The 19821-nt window shown below is 47.2% G+C and overlaps 2 protein-coding genes across 2 annotated transcripts in view; one reads left to right on the top strand and one right to left on the bottom strand.

Moving 5' to 3' along the window:
* Positions 1 to 19821, bottom strand: part of LOC138663608 (zinc finger protein 25-like) — a 418987-nt gene that overhangs the window by 135975 nt on the left and 263191 nt on the right. The gene's annotated exons all lie outside the window — the stretch shown is intronic.
* Positions 1 to 19821, top strand: part of LOC138663627 (zinc finger protein OZF-like) — a 72127-nt gene that overhangs the window by 21336 nt on the left and 30970 nt on the right. The gene's annotated exons all lie outside the window — the stretch shown is intronic.

Raw genomic sequence — 19821 nt, 5'->3', positions numbered from 1 at the left:
CATTTCTCAGCCCATGAAGGTGGACGCAGAGTGTGGGCATCGTGATGACATAGGTCCTGGTCCCCACCATCTTAGAGAAGGACATTGCAGTGATTGGCTTGCTGTCTGCGGCGTCACAGGGGCTATAAAGGGGCGTTCCCGCCGACCACCATGTTACTGCTGCTGATCTGAGCATAGGGAGAGGTTGCTGCCGCTTCGTCAGAAGCAGGGATAGCGTTAGACAGGGTACATTAACCCCCAAACCGCTTGTGCTGTAGCGATTTCCACTGTCCAACACCACATTTTGTTTGCAGGGACAGTGGAGGCTACATTTTTTTTCCTCAGCGCTGTAGCTCATTGGGCTGCCCTAGAAGGCTCCCTGATAGCTGCATTGCTGTTTGTACACCGCTGTGCAAACCAACTGCTTTTTTCAAAGCACAAATCCTGTTGCTCCTTCCTTTCTGCACAGCTTTCTTGTTTGTTTGTCCACACTTTTGACTTTTTTGTGCAGCAGTCCACTCCTTGTTATTGCTGCCTGCCATACTTTGCTGAGATTACTGCAGGGAGATAGTTATTGTAGGACAGTCCCTTTTTTTTTTTTTTGTTTCGTTATATCTCTTCAAGCCACTTTCTGCCACAGAAAATATACTCTAATACAGTGGCCCAGATTTATTCACTAGTCTCCCTGAAGAAAAAAAAAAAAGGGTGCAGATTAAAATTGGCAAATCTGTATCAGTGGCCGTCCTGTGTGTGGCATCTGTGTCTCATTTTCTGGCACAGAAAACATACAGTCTAACAGTGGGCCTGATTTCTTGCCAATTCTCCCATAAATAAAAATAGTGGGAGATTAAGATTGGATTTCTGCTTCAGTGCCACTCCTGTGTGTGCCACCTGTCTCAAATTGTGTGCCACATTAAACCTAGTGTGTAATACTGGGTCAGATTTCTTTTAAATTCTCCCTGAAAAAAAAAATAGTGGGAGATTAATATTGGCCTTTGTGCTTCTGTGCCAGTCCTGTCTGTGCCATCTCTCTCAAATTGTGGGCCACAGAAAGCCTAGTGCCTTTTTTTTATTTTGGTTTTTAAATTCTCCTTGAAAAAAAAAATAGTGGGAGATTAATATTGGCCTTTGTGCTTCTGTGCCAGTCCTGTGTGCCATCTCTCTCAAATTGTGGGCCACAGAAAGTCTAGTGTCTGTTTTTTTCATTTTGGTTTTTAAATTCTTCCTGAAAAAAAAAAAATAGTGGGAGATTAATATTGGCATTTGTGCTTGAGTGACAGTCCTGCGTGTGTGGCATCTCTCTCATTTTGTGCCACAGAAAACCGAGTGTGTAACATTGTGCCTGATTTTCCTTGCAGTCTCACCCACCTATAAAGGGATATCTAAATCCTACAGAAGTTTGAGTTCACCTTGTAAGTTGTTTAACAGTAACAAATACCGTTACTTTGGTTACGTTTTTAAAACAATGAGGAAGTCTGGTGGAAGAGGTCGTGGCCGTGGGCGTTCATTGCCAGCTGGTAATGATGGTAGTGGTGGTGGAGCATCAGGTGGTCATGGGAAAAACAATATAGCACCTAAGTCTCGAGCTGTGGAGCCAGGTTCGTCGTCTGGCTACACAAGGCCTCGAACGCTCCCTTTTCTGGGAGTAGGAAAACCGCTTTTAAAGCCGGAGCAGCAAGAGCAAGTTTTGGCTTTCCTTGCTGACTCAGCCTCTAGCTCTTTTGCCTCCTCTTCTGAAACTGGTAAATGTAAAAGCAGCGCGTCATTAGTGGATGTTCACGGTCAGGGACAAGTCGCTTCCTTGTCCTCTTCAGCCAAAACAACAACAGAGAAGGATGCGTCAGGCGACACAACGGGTTACTCCATGGAGCTCTTTCATACCGTTCCTGGGTTAGAAAGTGAAACAGTTAACAGGCCATGCCCATTACAAGTTGAATCGGACATGGAGTGCACAGATGCACAGCCACAGCCAGATTACTATGCTGTTCCTTTGACTCAGACCACAACATTGCCCTCGCAGTGTACTGATCCAGAATCAGACCCTGATGAGACTATGGTGCCCCGTCACGAACGCTATACCACCGGCTTACACGGTGACACAGACGAAGTTGCACACGAGATAGAAGAGGAGGTCATAGATGACCCAGTTGTTGACCCCGATTGGCAGCCATTGGGGGAACAGGGTGCAGGCGGCAGTAGTTCTGAAGCGGAGTAGGAGGGGTCGCAGCAGGCATCAACATCGCAACAGGTTCCATCTGCTGGGCCCGTATCTGGCCCAAAACGCGTGGCAAAGCCAAAACCAGTTGGAGGACAGCGTGGCCATCCGGTTAAAGCTCAGTCTGCAATGCCTGAAAAGGTATCCGATGCTAGAAAGAGTGCAGTCTGGCATTTTTTTAAACAACATCCAATTGATCAGTGCAAAGTCATCTGTCAAAAATGTTCAACTACCTTAAGCAGAGGTCAGAATCTGAAAAGTCTAAATACAAGTTGCATGCATAGACATTTAACCACCATGCATTTGCAAGCCTGGACTAACTACCAAACGTCCCTTAAGGTTGTAGCACCCTCGGCCAATGAAGCTAGTCAGCAACGCTACATCCCTTACGTCACTGTAAGGCCACCATTTTCCGCACCACCTGCAGTATCTGTGCAGGTTTCGTTGCCAGGCCAAAGCAGTCAGGGTCAGGGAATCACCAGTTTCGTAGTTGGAAACACTGCATGTAGGGCACCGGCAAGAATACCGTCTCCAACCGTCTCTCAGTCTGCCATGTCCACCGGCACCCCCGCTAGTTCAACGATCTCCAGCTCTCTAGTCCAGCTCACCCTACATGAGACTCTCGTTAGAAAAAGGAAGTACTTAGCCTCGCATCCGTGTACACAGGGTTTGAACGCCCACATAGCTAGACTAATCTCGTTAGAGATGATGCCCTACCGGTTAGTTGATGGCGAAGCTTTCAAAGCCCTGATGGACTACGCTGTACCACGCTACGAGCTACCCAGTCGACACTTCTTTTCGAGAAAAGCCATCCCAGCCCTCCACCAGCATGTTAAAGAGCGCATCATCCATGCACTCAGGCAATCTGTGAGTACAAAGGTGCACCTGACAACAGATGCATGGACCAGTAGGCATGGCCAGGGACGTTACGTGTCCATCACGGCACACTGGGTGAATGTGGTGGATGCAGGGTCCACAGGGGACAGCAATTTTGGGACAGTTCTGCCTAGCCCACGGTCTAGGAAACAGTTGGCTGTAGCCATTCGCACCCCCTCCTCCTCCTCCTTGTCCTCCTGCAGAAGCGAGAGCTCGTCCACAGAACGCAGTCGCACAACCACTCCATCCGCAGCTGCCACTGTTGCACACCAGGTATCCCATTATGGGGCAGCTACTGCCAAGCGTCAGCAGGCTGTATTGGCTATGAAGTGTTTGGGCGACAACAGACACACCGCGGAAGTTCTGTCCGAGTTCTTGCAGAAAAAAATGCAGTCGTGGCTGGGCACTGTAGATCTTGAGGCAGGCAAGGTAGTGAGTGATAACGGAAGGAATTTCATGGCTGCCATCTCCCTTTCCCAACTGAAACACATTCCTTGCCTGGCTCACACCTTAAACCTGGTGGTGCAGTGCTTCCTGAAAAGTTATCCGGGGTTATCCGACCTGCTCCTCAAAGTGCGCGGACTTTGCTCGCATATCCGCCGTTCGCCCGTACACTCCAGCTGTATGCAGACCTATCAGCGGTCTTTGAACCTTCCCCAGCATCGCCTAATCATCGACGTTGCAACAAGGTGGAACTCAACACTGCACATGCTTCAGAGACTGTGCGAACAGAGGCGTGCTGTTATGTTTTTGTGGGAGGATACACATACACGGGCAGGCAGTAGGATGGCAGACATGGAGTTGTCAGGTGTGCAGTGTGTTGTGAATTCCACTCTTGGGCTCCCTCCGGTGGTTGTAAGTGGCACTTTTGTGAGTTCTGCTCTTGGGCTCCCTCTTGTGGTTTCTAGTGGTATGGCTGCTCCTTGGAGCTAGCTGTCATCAGCTGCCTCCACTTATTGTCCGCTATTTAAGTCTGGCTCTTTCTTCAGCCTGTGCCACTTGTCAATGTTCCTGGCTGGATTCACATCTCTGCTTGGATTCTCCTGGTTTCCTGACCAGTTTTGCAAAGATAAGTTCTGGCTTTGCTCTTTTCAGTCCACATGTTGTGGACTTATTGTTCTGTGCATTCTATATTTGTCCAGCTTGTCAGTATGGATTTTTTCTGTTAGCTGGAAGCTCTGGGAAGCAGATTTACCCTCCACACCTTTAGTCAGGTGTGGATATTTTGTAAACTCTGTGTGGATTGTTTTGTAGTTTTCATACTGACCGCACAGTATCCTTTCCTGTCCTATCTATCAAGCTAGACTGGCCTCCTATGCTAAAATCTGATTTCATTTCTGCGTATGTTATTTTCCCCTCCTCTCACCATCAATATTTGTGGGGGGCTATCTTTCCTCTGGGGATTTTCTCTGAGGCAAGATAGGTTTCCTGTTTCCATCTTTAGGGGAAGTTAGATCTTAGGCTGTGCCGAAGGGTCTAGGGAGCGTCAGGTACCCCCCACGGCTATTTTTAGTTGCGATGCTAGGTTCAGGGTTTGCGGTCAGTACAGATACCACCTCCTTCAGAGCTTGTCTCATGTTGTTCCTAAACCACCAGATCATAACATTACAAGTGGCCAAAAATGAATTAAATGTATCTCAAAAGAAGGAAAAGAAAGTTCTGAACCATTTTTTTTTCTGTGCTTTGGTTTGTCTTTTTTTTTTTCCTCTTGATATCTGGGTGGTTCAAGATATATGTTTTGGCATGGATGTTCAGGGTTTGTTTTCTCGTGTGGATCAACTTGCTGCAAGAGTACAGAATATCCAGGACTATGTTGTCCAGACTCCGGCTTTAGAGCCCAGAATTCCTACTCCTGATTTGTTTTTTGGGGACAGATCCAAGTTTTTGAACTTTAAAAATAACTGCAAATTGTTTTTTGCTTTGAAACCCCGTTCTTCTGGTGATCCCATTCAGCAGGTGAAAATCATCATATCCTTGCTGCGTCGTGATCCTCAAGACTGGGCTTTTTCTCTTGAAACAGGGGATCCGGCATTATTGAATGTAAATGCATTTTTTCAAGCGCTCGGATTATTGTATGACTAACCTAATTCTGTGGATCATGCAGAAAAGACCCTGTTGGCCTTGTGTCAAGGTCAGGAAGCGGCAGAGTTATACTGCCAGAAATTTAGAAAATGGTCTGTGCTCACTAAATGGAATGAGGAGGCTCTGGCTGCTATTTTCAGAAAAGGTCTTTCTGAAACCCTTAAAGATGTTATGGTGGGCTTTCCTACGCCTGCCGGTTTGAGCGAATCTATGTCTCTAGCCATTCAGATTGATCGGCGTCTGCGCGAGCACAAAGCTGTGCACCATATGGCAGTATCCTCTGAGCATAGTCCTGAACCTATGCAATGTGATAGGATTGTGACTAGAATAGAACGGCAGGAATTCAGACGTCAGAATAGGCTGTGTTTTTACTGTGGTGATTCGGCTCATGTTATCTCTGATTGCCCTAAGCGTACTAAGAGAGTCGCTAGGTCTGTTACCATTAGTACTATACAGCCTAAATTTCTCTTATCTGTGACCCTGATTTGCTCATTGTCGTCCTTTTCTGTCATGGCATTTGTGGATTCAGGCGCTGCCCTGAACTTAATGGACTTAGAATTCGCCAGGCGCTGTGGTTTTTCCTTGCAGCCTTTGCAGAGCCCTTTTCCTTTGAGGGGCATTGATGCTACACCCTTGGCCAAGGATAAACCTCAGTACTGGACACAAATGACTATGTACATGGCTCCTGCACATCAGGAAGATTGCCGTTTTCTGGTGTTGCATAACCTACATGATGTTGTTGTGCTGGGATTTCCATAGTTACAGGAACATAATCCGGTGCTGGATTGGAAAACTATGTCGGTGACTAGTTGGGGTTGTCGAGGAGTACATAGTGATGTTCCTTTGATGTCAATTTCCTCTTCCCCCTCTTCTGAGTGTTATGACCTGGCGGTGAGGACAATAATGGACCTGGTGGTTAAGAGCACACGGAATGACCTGATAGTTACTAATAATACAGGACAAGCTCTGAGATGTGGGAACTTGTTATGGCTGGCAATCAGGCAACACAGCGTGCAGTAATCAGCGCACATACAGAGATCTGGCAATAACCAAAAACAATAGGACGAGCTCTGAGACGTGGAATCTCTGTAGACTGCAGTACCTGATCTATCCTCACACAACTATAAGCAGCAGTGGATTGCGCCTATCACTACCTATGCAACTCGGCACTGCCTGAGGAGCTGACTAGCCTGAAGATAGAAATACAAGCCTGACTTGCCTCAGAGAAATACCCCAAAGGAATAGGCAGCCCCCCACATATAATGACTGTTAGCAAGATGAAAAGACAAACGTAGGAATGAAATAGATTCAGCAAAGTGAGGCCCGATATTCTAGACAGAGCGAGGATAGCAAAGAGAACTATGCAGTCTACAAAAAACCCTAAAACGAAAACCACGCAAAGGGGCAAAAAGACCCACCGTGCCGAACTAACAGCACGGCGGTGCACCCCTTTGCTTCTCAGAGCTTCCAGCAAAAGTTAATAGCAAGCTGGACAGAAAAAACAGAAAACAAACTAGAAGCACTTATCCAGCAGAGCAGCAGGCCACAGGAAAGATGCAGTAGCTCAGATCCAACACTGGAACATTGACAAGGAGCAAGGAAGACAGACTCAGGTGGAGCTAAATAGCAAGGCAGCCAACGAGCTCACCAAAACACCTGAGGGAGGAAGCCCAGAGACTGCAATACCACTTGTGACCACAGAAGTGAACTCAGCCACAGAATTCACAACAGTACCCCCCCCTTGAGGAGGGGTCACCGAACCCTCACCAGAACCCCCAGGCCGACCAGGATGAGCCACATGAAAGGCACGAACAAGATCTGGGGCATGGACATCAGAGGCAAAAACCCAGGAATTATCTTCCTGAGCATAACCCTTCCATTTGACCAGATACTGGAGTTTCCGTCTAGAGACACGAGAATCCAAAATCTTCTCCACAATATACTCCAATTCCCCCTCCACCAAAACAGGGGCAGGAGGCTCCACAGATGGAACCATAGGTGCCACGTATCTCCTCAACAACGACCTATGGAATACATTATGTATAGAAAAGGAGTCTGGGAGGGTCAGACGAAAAGACACCGGATTGAGAATCTCAGAAATCCTATACGGACCAATAAAACGAGGTTTAAATTTAGGAGAGGAAACCTTCATAGGAATATGACGAGAAGATAACCAAACCAGATCCCCAACACGAAGTCGGGGTCCCACACGGCGTCTGCGATTAGCGAAAAGCTGAGCCTTCTCCTGGGACAAGGTCAAATTGTCCACTACCTGAGTCCAGATCTGCTGCAACCTGTCCACCACAGAATCCACACCAGGACAGTCCGAAGACTCAACCTGTCCTGAAGAGAAACGAGGATGGAACCCAGAATTGCAGAAAAATGGAGAGACCAAGGTAGCCGAGCTGGCCCGATTATTAAGGGCGAACTCAGCCAACGGCAAAAATGACACCCAATCATCCTGGTCAGCGGAAACAAAACATCTCAGATATGTTTCCAAGGTCTGATTGGTTCGTTCGGTCTGGCCATTAGTCTGAGGATGGAAGGCCGAGGAGAAAGATAGGTCAATGCCCATCCTACCACAAAAGGCTCGCCAGAACCTCGAGACAAACTGGGAACCTCTGTCAGAAACAATATTCTCAGGAATGCCATGTAAACGAACCACATGCTGGAAGAACAAAGGCACCAAATCAGAGGAGGAAGGCAATTTAACCAAGGGCACCAGATGGACCATTTTAGAAAAGCGATCACAGACCACCCAAATGACCGACATTTTTTGAGAAACGGGAAGGTCAGAAATGAAATCCATCGAAATATGTGTCCAAGGCCTCTTCGGGACCGTCAAGGGCAAAAGCAACCCACTGGCACGTGAACAGCAGGGCTTAGCCCGAGCACAAATTCCACAGGACTGCACAAAAGCACGCACATCCCGTGACAGAGATGGCCACCAGAAGGATCTAGCAACCAACTCCCTGGTACCAAAGATTCCTGGATGACCGGCCAGCACCGAACAATGAAGTTCAGAGATAACTTTACTAGTCCACCTATCAGGGACGAACAGTTTCTCGGCCGGACAACGATCAGGTTTATTAGCCTGAAATTTCTGCAACACTCTCCGCAAATCAGGGGAGATGGCAGACACAATGACTCCTTCCTTGAGGATACTCGCCGGCTCAGATAACCCCGGAGAGTCGGGCACAAAACTCCTAGACAGAGCATCCGCCTTCACATTTTTAGAGCCCGGAAGGTATGAAATCACAAAATCAAAACGAGCAAAAAATAACGACCAACGGGCCTGTCTAGGATTCAAGCGCTTGGCAGACTCAAGATAAGTAAGGTTCTTATGATCAGTCAAAACCACCATGCGATGCTTAGCACCCTCAAGCCAATGACGCCACTCCTCGAATGCCCACTTCATGGCCAGCAACTCTCGGTTGCCCACATCATAATTACGCTCAGCAGCAGAAAATTTCCTGGAAAAGAAAGCACATGGTTTGAACACTGAGCAACCAGAACCTCTCTGTGACAAAACCGCCCCTGCACCAATCTCAGAAGCATCAACCTCGACCTGGAACGGAAGAGAAACATCAGGTTGACACAACACAGGGGCACAGCAAAAACGACGCTTCAACTCCTGAAAAGCTTCCACGGCAGCAGAAGACCAATTAACCAAATCAGCACCCTTCTTGGTCAAATCGGTCAATGGTCTGGCAATGCTAGAAAAATTACAGATGAAGCGACGATAAAAATTAGCAAAGCCCAGGAATTTCTGCAGACTTTTTAGAGATGTCGGCTGAGTCCAATCCTGGATGGCCTGAACCTTAACCGGATCCATCTCGATAGTAGAAGGGGAAAAGATGAACCCCAAAAATGAAACTTTCTGCACACCGAAGAGACACTTTGATCCCTTCACGAACAAGGAATTAGCACGCAGTACCTGGAAAACCATTCTGACTTGCTTCACATGAGACTCCCAATCATCTGAGAAGATCAAAATGTCATCCAAGTAAACAATCAAGAATTTATCCAGATACTCACGGAAAATGTCATGCATAAAAGACTGAAAAACAGATGGAGCATTGGCAAGTCCAAACGGCATCACCAGATACTCAAAATGACCCTCGGGCGTATTAAATGCCGTTTTCCATTCATCTCCCTGCCTGATTCTCACCAGATTATACGCACCACGAAGATCAATCTTAGTAAACCAACTAGCCCCCTTAATCCGAGCAAACAAGTCAGAAATCAATGGCAAGGGATACTGAAACTTAACAGTGATCTTATTAAGAAGGCGGTAATCAATACACGGTCTTAGCGAACCATCCTTCTTGGCTACAAAAAAGAACCCTGCTCCCAATGGTGACGACGATGGGCGAATATGTCCCTTCTCCAGGGACTCCTTCACATAACTGCGCATAGCGGTGTGTTCAGGTACGGACAAATTAAATAAACGACCCTTAGGGAATTTACTACCAGGAATCAAATCGATAGCACAATCACAATTCCTATGTGGAGGTAGGGCATCAGACTTGGACTCTTCAAATACATCCTGAAAGTCCGACAAGAACTCTGGGATGTCAGAAGGAATGGATGACGAAATAGACAAAAATGGAACATCACCATGTACTCCCTGACAACCCCAGCTGGTTACCGACATAGAGTTCCAATCCAATACTGGATTATGGGTTTGTAGCCATGGCAACCCCAACACGACCACATCATACAAATTATGCAGTACCAGAAAGCGAATAACTTCCTGATGTGCAGGAGCCATGCACATGGTCAGCTGGGCCCAGTACTGAGGCTTATTCTTGGCCAAAGGTGTAGCATCAATTCCTCTCAACGGAATAGGACACCGCAAAGGCTCCAAGAAAAATCCACAACGTTTAGCATAATCCAAATCCATCAGATTCAGGGCAGCGCCTGAATCCACAAACGCCATGACAGAATACGATGACAAAGAGCACATTAAGGTAATGGACAAAAGGAATTTGGACTGTACAGTACCAATAACGGCAGAGCTATCGAACCGCCTAGTGCGTTTAGGACAATTAGAAATAGCATGAGTAGAATCACCACAATAGAAACACAGTCTGTTCAGACGTCTGTGTTCTTGCCGTTCTACTTTAGTCATAGTCCTGTCGCACTGCATAGGCTCAGGTTTACTCTCAGACAATACCGCCAGATGGTGCACAGATTTACGCTCGCGCAAGCGACGACCGATCTGAATGGCCAAGGACATAGACTCATTCAAACCAGCAGGCATAGGAAATCCCACCATTACATCCTTAAGAGCTTCAGAGAGACCCTTTTTGAACAAAGCCGCTAGTGCAGATTCATTCCACAGAGTGAGTACTGACCACTTCCTAAATTTCTGACAATATACTTCTACATCATCCTGACCCTGGCATAAAGCCAGCAGATTTTTCTCAGCCTGATCCACTGAATTAGGCTCATCGTAAAGCAATCCCAGCGCCTGGAAAAATGCATCAACATTACTCAATGCAGAATCTCCTGGTGCAAGAGAAAACGCCCAGTCCTGTGGGTCGCCGCGCAAAAAAGAAATAATAATCAAAACCTGTTGAATAGGATTACCAGAAGAATGAGGTTTCAAGGCCAAAAATATCTTACAATTATTTCTGAAGCTCAGGAACTTAGTCCTGTCACCAAAAAACAAATCAGGAATCGGAATTCTTGGTTCTAGCATCGATTTCTGATCAATAGTATCTTGAATCTTTTGTACATTTACAACGAGATTATCCATTGAGGAGCACAGAGCCTGAATATCCATGTCCACAGCTGTGTCCTGAAGCACTCTAATGTCTAGGGGAAAAAAAAGACTGAAGACAGAGCTAAGAAAAAAAAATGATGGCAGGATTTCTTTTTTCCCTCTATTGGGAATCATTGGTGGGCTCCTTGTACTGTTATGGCTGGCAATCAGGCAACACAGCGTGCAGTAATCAGCGCACATACAGAGATCTGGCAATAACCAAAAACAATAGGACGAGCTCTGAGACGTGGAATCTCTGTAGACTGCAGTACCTGATCTATCCTCACACAACTATAAGCAGCAGTGGATTGCGCCTATCACTACCTATGCAACTCGGCACTGCCTGAGGAGCTGACTAGCCTGAAGATAGAAATACAAGCCTGACTTGCCTCAGAGAAATACCCCAAAGGAATAGGCAGCCCCCCACATATAATGACTGTTAGCAAGATGAAAAGACAAACGTAGGAATGAAATAGATTCAGCAAAGTGAGGCCCGATATTCTAGACAGAGCGAGGATAGCAAAGAGAACTATGCAGTCTACAAAAAACCCTAAAACGAAAACCACGCAAAGGGGCAAAAAGACCCACCGTGCCGAACTAACAGCACGGCGGTGCACCCCTTTGCTTCTCAGAGCTTCCAGCAAAAGTTAATAGCAAGCTGGACAGAAAAAACAGAAAACAAACTAGAAGCACTTATCCAGCAGAGCAGCAGGCCACAGGAAAGATGCAGTAGCTCAGATCCAACACTGGAACATTGACAAGGAGCAAGGAAGACAGACTCAGGTGGAGCTAAATAGCAAGGCAGCCAACGAGCTCACCAAAACACCTGAGGGAGGAAGCCCAGAGACTGCAATACCACTTGTGACCACAGAAGTGAACTCAGCCACAGAATTCACAACAGGAACTCTGCTGACCGCAATCCCTAATCCAATCAACCACACTAGAAATAGCAGTGGATTGCTCCTAACGCTCCCTAAGCAACTCGTCACAGCCTAAGGAACTAGCTAGCCCTAAAGATAGAAAAATAAAGCCTACCTTGCCTCAGAGAAATTCCCCAAAGGAACAGGCAGCCCCCCACATATAATGACTGTGAGTAAAGATGAAAATTACAAACACAGAGATTAAATAGATTTAGCAAAGTGAGGCCCGACTTACTGAACAGACAGAGGATAGGAAAGGTAACTTTGCAGTCAGCACAAAAAACTACAAAAAGACCACGCAGAGGGCGCAAAAAGACCCTCCGCACCGACTCACGGTGCGGAGGCGTTCCCTCTGTGTCCCAGAGCTTCCAGCAAGCAAGACAAAAATCAAAATAGCAAGCTGGACAGAAAAAATAGCAAACAGAGAAAAACAAGCAGGAACTTAGCTTCTGCTGGGAAGACAGGTCACAAGAACGATCCAGGAGCGAACTAGACCAATACTGGAACATTGACAGGTGGCATGGAGCAATGATCTAGGTGGAGTTAAATAGAGCAGCCAGCTAACGAATTAACCTCGTCACCTGTGGAAGGAACCTCAGAAGCCGCAGCCCCACTCACAACCACCAGAGGAAGCCCATGGACAGAACCAGCCGAAGTACCATTCATGACCACAGGAGGGAGCTCAACAACAGAATTCACAACATCTGAGGTCCCTGAGTTTTTGTCGGATTTCCAGGATGTATTTGATGAGCCCAAGTCCAGTTCCCTTCCTCCACATAGGGACTGTGATTGTGCTATTAACTTGATTCCTGGTTGTAAGTTCCCTAAGGGCCGACTTTTCAATCTGTCTGTGCCAGAGCATGCCACCATGCGGAGCTATGTTAAGGAATCTTTGAAGAAAGGGCATATTCAGCCCTCTTCGTCACCATTGGGAGCGGGTTTCTTTTTTGTTGCTAAGAAGGATGGCTCCTTGAGACCCTGTATTGATTATCGTCTTCTTAATAAGATCACGGTTAAATTCAAATACCCCTTGCCTCTGCTTACTGATTTGTTTGCTCAGATTAAGGGGGCTAGTTGGTTTACTAAGATTGACCTCCGAGGGGCATATAATCTTGTTCGTATTAAACAGGGTGACGAATGGAAAACTGCATTTAATGCGCGCAAAGGCCATTTTGAATACCTTGTCATGCCATTTGGGCTCTCTAATGCTCCATCTGTGTTCCAGTCTTTCATGCATGATATTTTCCGCAATTATCTTGATAAATTCATGGTCGTATATTTGGATGATATTTTGATTTTTTCCAATGATTGGAAGTCTCATGTGAAGCAGGTCAGGATGGTGTTCCAGATCCTTCGTGATAATGCTTTATTTGTGAAGGGGTCTAAGTGCCTATTTGGAGTTCAGAAGGTCTCTTTTTTGGGTTTTATTTTTTCTCCCTCGTCTATAGAAATGGATCCTGTTAACGTCCAAGCTATTCATGACTAGATCCAACCCACATCTGTGAAGGGACTTCAAAAATTTTTGGGCTTTGCTAATTTCTATCGCCGTTTCATTGCCAACTTTTCCAGTGTGGTTAAGCCCCTTACTGATTTGACAAAGAAAGGCGCTGATGTGACGAATTGGTCCTCTGAGGCTGTTGAGGCCTTTCAGGAGCTTAAACGCCGATTTACTTCTGCCCCTGTATTGCGTCAACCGGATGTTTCTCTTCCTTTTCAGGTTGAGGTCGACGCTTCTGAGATTGGGGCAGGGGCCGTTTTGTCTCAGAGGGAGTCTGATGGTTCTTTGATGAAACCATGTGCTTTTTTTCCAGAAAGTTTTCGCCTGCGGAATGCAATTATGATGTCGGCAATCGGGAGTTGTTGGCTATGAAGTGGGCGTTTGAGGAGTGGCGACATTGGCTTGAGGGAGCTAAACACAGTGTTGTGGTCCTGACCAATCATAAGAATCTGATTTACCTCGAGTCGGCCAAGCGGCTGAATCCTAGACAGGCTCGATGGTCCCTGTTTTTCTCCCGTTTTGATTTTGTGGTCTCGTATCTTCCGGGATCTAAGAATGTTAAGGCTGATGCCCTCTCTAGGAGTTTTTCGCCTGATTCTCCTGGAGTCCTGGAGCCGGTTGGCATTCTTAAGGAGGGGGTGATTCTTTCTGCTATCTCCCCTGATTTGCGGCGGGTGCTTCAGGAATTTCAGGCTGATAGGCCTGACCGCTGTCCAGTGGGGAAGCTGTTTGTTCCTGATAGATGGACAAGCAAGGTAATTTCTGAGGTTCATTATTCAGTGTTGGCTGGTCATCCTGGGATTTTTAGTACCAGAGATTTGTTTGCTAGGTCCTTTTGGTGGCCTTCCTTGTCTCGCAATGTGCGTGCTTTTGTGCAGTCCTGTGGGACTTGTGCCCGGGCCAAGCCTTGCTGTTTCCGCACTAGTGGGTTGCTTTTGCCTTTGCCAGTCCCTGAGAGGCACTGGACGCATATTTCCATGGATTTTATTTCGGATCTTCCTGCTTCCCAGAAGGTGTCTGTTATCTGGGTTGTTTGTGACCGGTTCTCTAAAATGGTCCATCTGGTACCTTTGCCTAAGTTGCCTCCCTCTTCAGATCTGGTTCCATTATTTTTTCAGCATGTGGTTCGTTTGCATGGCATTCCGGAGAATATTGTGTCTGACAGAGGTTCTCAGTTTGTCTCTAGATTTTGGCGGGCCTTTTGTGCTAGGATGGGCATTGATTTGTCTTTTTCTTCGGCGTTTCATCCTCAGACTAATGGCCAAACTGAGCGAACTAATCAGACCTTGGAGACCTATTTGAGATGCTTTGTGTCTGCTGATCAGGATGATTGGGTGTCTTTCTTGCCGTTGGCCGAGTTTGCCCTTAATAATCGGGCTAGTTCGGCTACTTTGGTTTCACCTTTCTTTTGTAATTTTGGTTTTCATCCTCGTTTTTCTTCTGGGCAGGTTGAGCCTTCTGATTGTCCTGGTGTTAATTCTGTGGTGGACAGGCTGCAGCAGATTTGGACTCATGTGGTGGACAATTTGACGTTGTCTCAGGAAAGGGCTCAACATTTTGCTAACCGCCGTCGGCGTGTTGGTCCCCGGCTTCGTGTGGGGGATTTGGTTTGGTTGTCTTCTCGTCATGTTCCTATGAAGGTTTCTTCTCCTAAGTTTAAGCCTCAGTTTATTGGTCCTTATAAAATTTCTGAAATTATTAATCCGGTGTCTTTTCGTTTGGCTCTTCCTGCCTCTTTTGCCATTCATGATGTTTTCCATAGATCTTTGTTGCGGAGATATGTGGTGCCCGTTGTTCCCTCGGTTGACCCTCCTGCCCCGGTGTTGGTTGAGGGAGAGTTGGAATATGAGGTTGAGAAGATTTTGGATTCTTGTTTTTCGAGGCGGAGGCTTCAGTATCTTGTCAAGTGGAAGGGTTATGGCCAGGAGGATAATTCTTGGGTTGTTGCCTCCGATGTCCATGCTACCGATTTGGTTCGTGCTTTTCACTTGGCTCGTCCTGATCGGCCTGGGGGCTCTGGTGAGGGTTCGGTGACCCCTCCTCAAGAGGGGGGTACTGTTGTGAATTCCGCTCTTGGGCTCCCTCCGGTGGTTGTAAGTGGTACTTTTGTCAGTTCTGCTCTTGGGCTCCTTCTTGTGGTTTCTAGTGGTATGTCTGCTCCTTGGAGCTAGCTGTCATCAGCTGCCTCCACTTATTGTCCGCTATTTAAGTCTGGCTCTTTCTTCAGCCTGTGCCACTTGTCAATGTTCCTGGCTGGATTCACATCTCTGCTTGGATTCTCCTGGTTTCCTGACCAGTTTTGCAAAGATAGGTTCTGGCTTTGCTCTTTTCAGTCCACATGTTGTGGACTTATTGTTCTGTGCATTCTATATTTGTCCAGCTTGTCAGTATGGATTTTTTCTGTTAGCTGGAAGCTCTGGGAAGCAGATTTACCCTCCACACCTTTAGTCAGGTGTGGATATTTTGTAAACTCTGTGTGGATTGTTTTGTAGTTTTTATAGTGACCGCACAGTATCCTTTCCTGTCCTATCTATCAAGCTAGACTGGCCTCCTATGCTAAAATCTGATTTCATTTCTGCGTATGTTATTTTCCCCTCCTCTCACCGTCAATATTTGTGGGGGGCTATCTTTCCTTTGGGGATTTTCTCTGAGGCAAGATAGGTTTCCTGTTTCCATCTTTAGGGGAAGTTAGATCTTAGGCTGTGCCGAGGGGTCTAGGGAGCGTCAGGTACCCCCCACGGCTATTTTTAGTTGCGATGCTAGGTTCAGGGTTTGCGGTCAGTACAGATACCACCTCCTTCAGAGCTTGTCTCATGTTGTTCCTAAACCACCAGATCATAACAGCAGTGGTCGAAGGTACAAGACGTGTCAAGTCCTTCAGTGTTTTGAGGAATGCACACGGCTGGTTAGTGCAGACAACGCCGTAATAAGCATGAGCATCCCCCTAATGCGTCTGCTGATGCAAAGTTTGACGCACATAAAGGAGCAGACGTCTGCAGCAAAGGAAGAGGAAAGCTTTGATGACAGTCAACCATTGTCTGGTCAGGGCAGTGTACAGGACGAGGTAGCGGGCGAACAGGAGGAGGAGGAGGACGAGGAGGATGATGGGGATGAGTATTTTTTTAATGAGGAAGCTTCTCCGGGGCCAATAGCAACTGGTGGCATTGCAAGGCCGGGTTCAGGTTTTTTTAGGGAGACAAGTGACGTAGATTTGCCTGAAACTGCCCCTCAACCCAGCACGACCGCAGATTTGACAACTGGAACATTGGCCCACATGGCGGATTATGCCTTACGTATCCTCAAAAGGGACCCACGCATTATTAAAATGATGACTGATGACGATTACTGGTTGGCCTGCCTCCTTGATCCTCGCTATAAAGGCAAATTGCAAAATATTATGCCACATGAGAACCTGGAGACAAATGTTAGCAACCAAACAATCAACTCTTGTTGACCGTTTGATTCAGGCATTCCCAGCACACAGCGACGGTGAGCGTTATCACACGAGCTGCAGGGGGCAGCAGGCCAGAGGTGCTAGAGGTGCACAAATCAGAAGTGGCGTTGGACAGAGGGGTTTTCTGACCAGGTTGTGGAGTGATTTTGCTATGACCGCAGACAGGACAGGTACTGCAGCATCAATTCAAAGTGACAGGAGACAACATTTGTCCAGTATGGTTACTAACTATTTTTCATCCCTTATCGACGTTCTCCCTCAACCGTCATTCCCATTTGATTACTGGGCATCCAAATTAGACACCTGGCCAGAATTGGCAGAATATGCATTGCAGGAGCTCGCTTGCCCAGCAGCTAGTGTCCTATCAGAAAGATTATTCAGTGCTGCAGGTTCAATATTAACCGAAAAAAGGACTCGTTTGGCTACCCAAAATGTTGATGATCTAACCTTCATTAAAATGAACCACAACTGGATTTCAAATTCTTTTGCCCCACCTTTCCCGGCTGGCACCTAGCTTTCCTATGAAAAGGTCTTGCTCGTGGACTGCTCTGACTGACTTTTCCAATCTCGTAATTTGCAGCAGCTGTTTGTCCAGCATATGACATGTTTACACCTCCCAAAATGGCCAAACTCCCCCCACGGGGCCGTGGTCTCGCCACTTGGCGCAAGCACCCCTGAGAGTGCCGTTTGTCTGAAGAGGTGGGTGTGCACGCTTTTGGTCGACGGCACTGCCACTGGGTCCCTCATAGTACAATAAAGTGTCTCTGGCGGTGGTGGTGCGCACCCAACGTCAGATACACCGTTGTAACATGAGGGGCCCTGGGCCTATACCGCCGGCCACAAGAGAGTTACCCACCCCCCAGCTCAAACAGTGCTCTACCACTTGCAAAATTATCTCTCACAGCTCCACCAATGTTTAGTCTATGCGCTGACATCCTTCAATGCCTGGCAGTGACAATACCAATGTGTTGACATGTATGATGCTACTTAAAATAGTCAGGGGCAGTGTCCTATATTTACACCAGTAAATACTTTGCGCCAAATTACTAGGTCTGAAACTCAGCAGAGGAACCGACCCCTGTACCTAAGTATACCACCCTTTTGTCTTTTGGTTTTGTTGTATTGCGAGACATTAACATCTATTTATTTTTGGTGAGTACTAGCTGTCAGACACTCATTACAATCGGCCTCCGCTGACAACACCAATGCTGCCTGTGTACCCCTGCAAGATAATTCCAAGTGTCTACAGCCTACTTTTGTTATGTTAGGCCTACTAAGCCTGTCTGCGGTCCATTATAGAAATTGTCCTTCACTGACCACACCACTGCTGCCCGTGTACCCCTGGAACCTTTTTTAAAGTGCCTACAGCCTACTTTTGTTGTTAGGTCTACTAAGCCTATAAAGGCACAGATGATTGGCCTCGGGGAGACCAAAACATCCAACACCGCGGAGACACCATCACGTGTTTCTCAACGCAGTGATTCCAGAACACTGCCCCCATCCCTTATGGGAAATATGCAGATGCATGTAAAGAAGCTGCGGAGACACAATCACGTGTTTCTCGACGCAAGCAGTGAATAGCCAGGCCTTTCCCCGGGAAGGAACAACCACGGGAAGGGCAGCATCCTATGAAGGAAAGCCACCTATGCCAAGCATGGTATCCATCCACAGACAGCTGTTTCGGGGATTTTGCCCCTCATCAGTGTGGAGTAGAAATCTGGCTATTAGGAGCAGTGCCTAGTAAAAAGGCTATAAAGGCACAGATGATTGGCCTCGGGGAGACCAAAACATCCAACACCGCGGAGACACCATCACGTGTTTCTCAACGCAGTGATTCCAGAACACTGCTCCCATCCCTATTTACTAGGCACTGCTCCTAATAGCCAGATTCCTACTCCACACTGATGAGGGGCAAAAACCCCGAAACAGCTGTCTGTGGATGGATACCATGCTTGGCATAGGTGGCTTTCCTTCATAGGATGCTGCCCTTCCCGTGGTTGTTCCTTCCCGGGGAAAGGCCTGGCTATTCACTGCTTGCGTCGAGAAACACGTGATGGTGTCTCCGCGGTGTTGGATGTTTTGGTCTCCCTGAGGCCAATCATCTGTGCCTTTATAGCCTTTTTACTAGGCACTGCTCCTAATAGCCAGATTCCTACTCCACACTGATGAGGGGCAAAAACACCAAAACAGCTGTTTGTGGATGGATACCATGCTTGGCATAGGTGGCTTTCCTTCATAGGATGCTGCCCTTCCCGTGGTTGTTCCTTCCCGGGGAAAGGCCTGGCTATTCACTGCTTGCGTCGAGAAACACGTGATGGTGTCTCCGCAGCTTCTTTACATAGGTCTACTAAGCCTGTCTGCGTGCCCTCCTTCCACTAGTCCTCCACTGACCAGACCACTGCTGCCCGTGTACCCCTGGAACCTATTTTAAAGTGCCTACAGCCTACTTTTGTTATGTTAGGCCTACTAAGCCTGTCTGTGGTCCCTCCTTCCACTAGTCCTCCACTGACCAGACCACTGCTGCCCGTGTACACCTGGAACCTATTTTAAAGTGCCTACAGCCTACTTTTGTTATGTTAGGTCTACTAAGCCTGTCTGCGGTCCCTCCTTCCACTAGTCCTCCACTGACCAGACCACTGCTGCCCGTGTACCCCTGGAACCTTTTTTAAAGTGCCTACAGCCTACTTTTGTTATGTTAGGCCTACTACGCCTGTCTGCGGTCCCTCCTTCCACTAGTCCTCCACTGACCAGACCACTGCTGCCCGTGTACCCCTTGAACCTATTTTAAAGTGCCTACAGTCTACTTTTGTTATGTTAGGTCTACTAAGCCTGTCTGCGGTCCCTCCTTCTACTAGTCCTCCACTGACCAGACCACTGCTGCCCGTGTACCCCTGGAACCTTTTTTAAAGTGCCTACAGCCTACTTTTGTTATGTTAGGCCTACTAAGCCTGTCTGCGGTCCCTCCTTCCGCTAGTCCTCCACTGACCAGACCACTGCTGCCTGTGTACCCCTGGAACCTTTTTTAAA

The sequence above is a fragment of the Ranitomeya imitator genome, chromosome 2, assembly GCF_032444005.1.
Source record: "Ranitomeya imitator isolate aRanImi1 chromosome 2, aRanImi1.pri, whole genome shotgun sequence".
NCBI lineage: Eukaryota > Metazoa > Chordata > Amphibia > Anura > Dendrobatidae > Ranitomeya > Ranitomeya imitator.
Note: the sequence above shows the minus strand (reverse complement) of the source record. Positions and strands in the feature narration are given on the sequence as shown.